Here is a 6840-nt window from a genome sequence, read left to right on the forward strand (position 1 = left end):
AACAATGAAATAAACACATATAAAGTTCAAGAAACCTTACATTGGGTGCAACAGAATATAATGACTCCTTCCATTCAGATCTCTAGCCCTTGATTCCTTTCTGTAGCAGAGCATTATCAAGATCTGAATCTAGATCTCTTTCTCTCCTTTCTTTAATGTTGATTCTCCTTCTTGCTGTTTGGATTCTCCTACAGTCTTACACACTATGATTGAGATACCACTTGATGTGTGTGGGCACTACTCTATCACTCAAGGATTTCAAAATTCAAAGAGAAGAAAAGAGAGAGGAAAGTAGCACATGGCTTTTTCTGAAAGGAACAATATGCAAAGTCACGAGTTTCCTGAAGCCAACACTTTCTATTTATAGAATGCCCTCTTAGTTTAGGTTAGAATTGTATGGCATTAAAATAAGAGAAAATTACAGTACAATACGTAATTTTAAAAATATTTATGAAAATGCGTTCAAATATTTTAATACTGTTAATACTTATTTTTTTTAACAAATCGGTAAACGTATACCGAAAGTCAATTTTTTTTTGGCTAGCTGCCACTCAGCCACTGAGAGTTAGAATCTCTCAATTATCGTTCGTTTTATTTTTTTCAAACTTTTGCTTATTTTTCTTAACAACTGATTTTTTATTTATTTATTTATTAATTTATTTTTATCTTTTTGTCTTTAATTTTTCTTTTGAAAAGAGGGTTGTCTTTTGTCTTTTTCTCAAATTATATCTCTCTCACTTAACAATTATTTTTTTTCTTATTTTTCTAACAAAACTATATAAAAGTTTTCCATATTCACACTAATTATTTAAGTTAAAAATCAATATTAATGTAATCTACTTTTTAATTATATATTTTTTTACCATTATAAACAAAAAAGAATTATAAAAAAACATTGCGGAAATAAAAATAACTTTTTTCTTTCTTTTTCTACTTAATCAACCAAAAATTAAAATCAATAAATTTAGAATCATCAATCGATTTTAAAAGGTTACTAAAAGATATTTTATTATTCAGATTTTCTTAAACAAATTATATAGTATTTTAAAAAAGTTATTTTAACAAACCATTTTGATAGATTTTTTTTTTTTTTTTTGAAAAATAACTTAAGAAGAAAGATGCTCAATGTAACTTTTTAATTTCTTTTCTATTTAATAGAAAAAAAAACTTTCAATTCAACTAAATTAATTAGTAATTGGATAAGTACTATATTTGGTATGATTTATAAAAAAAAAACTCAAACAAACTTTAATATACCAATCAATTTTACAAGTTAGTAAAAATATCTATAAATTTATTACTGCAAGTAGAGGTAATATATTAGTATCTTAATCAGCAAGACAATATAATATCACCTAAAATAGACAAAAAGTAACAAAAATATATGTTAAACAGTAAAAATACATACTTTAGCATTAAATTGAAATTATAATGTAGAGCTAACATATTAGTATCTTAATTAGCAGGACAATATAATGTCACCTAAAATAAACAAAAAGTAACAAAAATGTATGTTAAACAATAAAAATATAAACTTTAACATTAAATTGAAATTATAATTTTAATAATACTAACGATTAAGTAACCAAAAGTTAGTGAATATATAAATTTTGTTTTAATTTAAAGTTTGGTTGTTTTATCTCTTATAAAATATAAAAGGAACTAAAATATAATTTTTTTTTATATTACGGTAATCTTCCTCGGTGATGATTATGTTGCTTTTGAAAGTAATTTAAATGTTATTAAAAAAAATAATTTAAAAGTATCTTAAACAACAATGTAACATAATATTATATAAATTAAAAAATTAATAATATAATTTAGTTGTTTTATTAATTAGGCGATATTAATTAATTAGTAGATACATTGAATTTTGTTTAAATTTAAAGTTTGGCTACTTTTTATTAACAAATTATATATAATAATAATTAAAAAAAACTAAGAGGTTGCTTTTGAATATAGTTATACATTTTTTGTAACAACAAAAAAATATATACTTTCCACGTATTAAAATGTTCACTTTAAAATGTAAGTCACAATAATACTATATTTAAACTGATTGGAAATTATTTTAAAATAAAAAAATCAAAAACAAAAAACACGGTACTGTTCAACGAGACAAAAAAAAGGAAATGTATATATTATTTGTAATTCGGTACAGTAGGAGTAGAGGATTGATGTCTTCATATTATAAAATGGTTGAGGGCATTTGTGTAGTTATTTTGTGATTTACGTATATTAGTAAAAATTCCCCTTAAAATAATGGAAAAATAAAATGGTAAAAGCTTTGCATAGTGGGCGGCCATATAAGGAAATTGGGCCTCACTTTGTAACTTTCCCATTTTGTTATTTTTTAATCCCATTTTCTCAAAAATGCCAATTTTCTAATTTAACCAGTTAAATGCTAATTCTAATTATTTAATAACTAAAAAATAATTATTAAATAATATTATCATTTAATATATTTATTAATTTAGACATATAAAGTCTCTTAATTAATAAATAAACCTAGAATCTCTTTTCTTTACAATTTCGCCCTTGCTTAGTAAAAATTCATAAAGTAGACATAGTCTAACTTTAGAATTATAATTGATTAATTAAAATCAATTAACTGAGTCTTACAAGCAGTATGGTCTCAACTAGTATGGGGACCATGGGCCTATATTTCCGAGCTTCCAATAAGTCGAACCGAATTTACCAAGTAAATTCCCTAACTTATTAATTCCTTATTGAATCCACACTTAGAACTTGAAATTGCACTCTCAGTCATACAGAACGCTCTATATGTTCCACGATATAGATGCGCTATTAGTTATCCATTGTTATAATCCTAATTTGATCAATGACCCTCTAATAGATGATCTACATTGAATAGGCACTAAGTTACCGTTACACCTTCAATGTATTTTATCCTTAAAACACTTAGCTCCGTATAAATGATATTTCAGCGAAGTGAAATGAGATCTCCACCATTTATCTCTATTTAGCCAAGCTCGAAGGATATCATCGTTTCACTTCTAAATTCCTATAGAATTTATAGATTCCATATTTATGTTAGCGCTCCCACTCAATTATACTATCATGTTCCCAAAATGTACGTATCACCCTGACCAAAAAGTAGGCTTAACTAACAAATCAAAGAACATGTATAGTACTCTTGAGATCGAACCTAACCATATAAGGATTAAGATCATTTGATCTAGGATCAACGGGTGATATTGAATTGAATAGATATTACGGTAAATTTTAATATATCTAATCAAAGTTCAATATCGGTCCCTTCCGATGTATACTCCATACATCCGATACTGGTAAACTTTGCCAATGCCCTGGAAAGGACATAACACTTTTCCAAGGTTGTAACGCCCCGATTTCACGAGACGTCACACTAGCTAGTCCGTTTAAAACCATTTAGTATAAAAATAATAAACTAATTTATTAAAAATAATTAAAGTATGAGATCTCATTATTTTAAAACAAAAACACTTGATTCATTTACAAATTTTTAAACATTAATTTTTACAAAAGTAATCGAGCCATAATCTTTAAAGAAATATTCTTAAACCAAAACACCGTGACAATCCCCTAACATGTAATCCACGCCTCGAGCTCGCCATCCTCACTGTTTAGTTTTGTCTTTACCTGCACACAGAGTACCCGTGAGCTAACGCCCAGTAAGAAGAGCTATGTAGGACATAACCCCCCAACTAGATAACATAGTCATAAGTATAACAATATCACAACATCAAATTAATTCATACCATACTTGCATACATATAACAACATGTCATATCACATATTATTCTCACATACAATACAACATCATATCACAGTATAATCTTAATGCATGCTATACTCACACACATAACACATAGTATCTTATCGCACATTGTCCTCACATACGATAATCTACTCCCACTCATGTTGATTAGACATGAAGTGTAACTTGCCCTGCCTTGTGCTGTTCTCACACTCGACATCCAATAGGGCAATCCCTTATGACAAGTTCTACTCACCCATGAAAGGATAACCTGCAAGTAAACCCATACAAGCAGCCAAAAATATATCCTGCAGTGCTATGCTCACACCAGCAGCAGAAAACATATCTGTTGACCGAGGTTTTTGGCAACTAATAAAATATTATAGAACTATTGAGCTGTAAGAAAGTGAGAGAAGGATTTTTACGTGGTTGGGGCGTTAATGAGCCTTAGTCCACGAGTCTTTGTTATTTATGGATGTATTTAATACAGAATTTATACTTGGGAGAATGTCACCCTTATAAATACAGAGACTGTTCTTGGTGAGTATTTACTCTTCTTGCTCATATGCAGCCCAAGATTCTCGACCCCCTTTAATGAGCTTTGAGGGGGTATTTATAGTGTTTTTGGTGGGGTAATCCCTAGAATTGTTCTTACAAGTGTATCTGTAAGTATCCATAAAGTTGGGTATTCCCAATGAATATACCATGAGTAATGCATGGTCAAATCCCTAGGTGCTATAGGGTTTATATGTGGAATGTCCTTTTTACCTTTTGATTGACGTGACTTTTCACAGTGTAGCCGTCGCTAGACTTAAATGATCATTACTGTGGCGCTGCTGGTTGGAGGTTGTGCCGTCAGACTTTATTGCGTGTTGCAGTCTCAACAGGCTTCCTCCCATGCGGCATTTAATGCGACTTGATTGCTCAGGAGAGGTCTGACACCTCGCGGAGATGCCTTAGTGTTGCATGAGCCTCCGGGAGCATCTTAAACTCCAGGTGCCTTCTCCCGGACCTACGTCCGGGATGTTACCTTGTGGCATAAAAGACTTAGCAAATATTATGAATTGCTTGATCCACGTGTCCCTGTCCGGTAGGTCCACGTATATTGGGCAAAATCAGGGGCAACATTTACCCCCCAAGCTTTGTTTATTTGAAAAAATGAAACAAGACTTGCTCAGGTGCCTCCGGTTGACTCCTCGGTTTCCTGGCACGAGCTTAGAGCGCGTGAGGGTGTATTTAATGATGGCATTTAATGCAGCGATTCACTTTTTGCAGAGGTCGATTCGTTTCACGCCCATTGATTGATACGGCGCATTAATGGTGTCAGACGGATACTCAAACGTTTCCACCGCCTTTATTGTAAATTAATCTGGCCCGTTGATCTTTGGGTTTTTAAATCGTGCGTTTCCCCCACCGTTCGATTGGTAGGTGGTGACGCCTGTTCCTCATGCATTTTGGCCTATAAAAGCCACCATCTTTCCTTCATTTCGGTTACTTCCCATTTCTTGCCAACTTTGCTCGAATTTCCTAGAGAGAAAATTCTCAGACCCAGCACGAAGCCTTTGAACACTTTGGGATTTTCCCAGTTCTTCCTTGCTCGCTGCTACCAGAACTTCTCGTCTTCACTCGACTCGCATCAGGACCCCCAGTTCAACACTTCATTGTAAGTTTTTTGCATCCTTTGGTATTATTGCCTGGCATGCTATTACTCGTTCTGTTTGTTCTTTTCTGGGTTTGCATTCGAGATTTCTGGGCATGCAAGTGTTTAAGTTCTTCATGTATTCTGTTTTGAATTTACTGCTTTAGTTGTAGGATCGCCATTATCATGCCTCTGTTGTTATTGTGCATTTTCATTGTAGAAGACCATACGCTCTTCGTTCAATGGGTGCTTAGGGCATAGAATAGGATCTTTTCTTTCTGTGTCCTTTATCGTGTAAAACCACCTTCTGCGATTTTATTGCACCCGACACTTGTTCAGGGAATCTTTCTAGGGTTTCCCGTGTGACACGTGTCCGGAGGGGGCCTCTTTCCAGCGGTTAGGGGACCCCCATTCCCTTTTTCTTGACTTAGGGTTTGGTATGGGGCCTAACTGCTGGAATTTCTCTTTTTTTTTCTTTTCACAGAATAGAAAAATGTATGCTTCTGGCTCGAAGTCCTCAAAGAAAAGCGGGAAGCGCATGGCTACTCTAGAGGAGGTCTCTTTGGGACCCGTTGCCCAAGAGGGGTATAAGTCCCGGGCAACCGGATGGGAAGCGGCCGAGCTTCATTCCACCTTGACATGCCCCCACCAACTGGAGAACATTGTGAAAGTTGCTGAGATCAAACCTTCTACCTCAGGAACCTACCATCGGCCACCTCGCGATGCGGAGACGCCCAACCACAATTATGGCGGCTTCGGTGCCTGGAGCCAAACACATCTGATGGCTGGAGCCATGCTTCCTCTTCAGGATTACTTTGTTAGTTTTCTTGTTTTTGTCGGCCTTGCGCCATATCAACTCATTCCCCAAGCTTACCGCCTGCTTTCAGGCTTGTTTTTTTTTTATGCCGCCCGAGGATGGGGATCTCCCCGCCCGGCGGAAATTTTGTACTTTTATGAACTTGTGTCCGTCCCCAAGAAGGGGGACAAACTTAATGTTGAAAATTATTTTACCAGGATCTTAGATCTACTCACAAGTATGTTTATTAACATCCTGAATATGAACTTTCTAAAACGATAAATTAAACACATATAAAGTTAAGAAAACCTTACATTGATGCAGCGGAATTAATGTCTCCTTCCACTCAGATCTGTAACCCTTGATTCCTTTCTGTAGCAGAGTATAATCAAGATCTGAGCCCGAATGTCCTTCTTCTTCAAGTTTGATCCTTCACAGTCTTCCAATCTATGATTGAGTTACTGCTTGCTGTGTGTGGGCACTTACTCTTTCACTAGGGTCACGAAAAAGATGAAGGGAAAAGAGAGAGAGGTATTTCGGCCAAGGTAGAAAGTGAGGAAGGCTCAGTTTTCTGAAGAGAGAAAAATCTGTCAGAAAGATGATCTGAAAACTTGTCAAAGCATGTGTTGTGACTGAGCCATCACT

Source organism: Cannabis sativa, chromosome 4 (assembly GCF_029168945.1).
Source record: "Cannabis sativa cultivar Pink pepper isolate KNU-18-1 chromosome 4, ASM2916894v1, whole genome shotgun sequence".
In the NCBI taxonomy this organism is placed as follows: Eukaryota; Viridiplantae; Streptophyta; class Magnoliopsida; order Rosales; family Cannabaceae; genus Cannabis; species Cannabis sativa.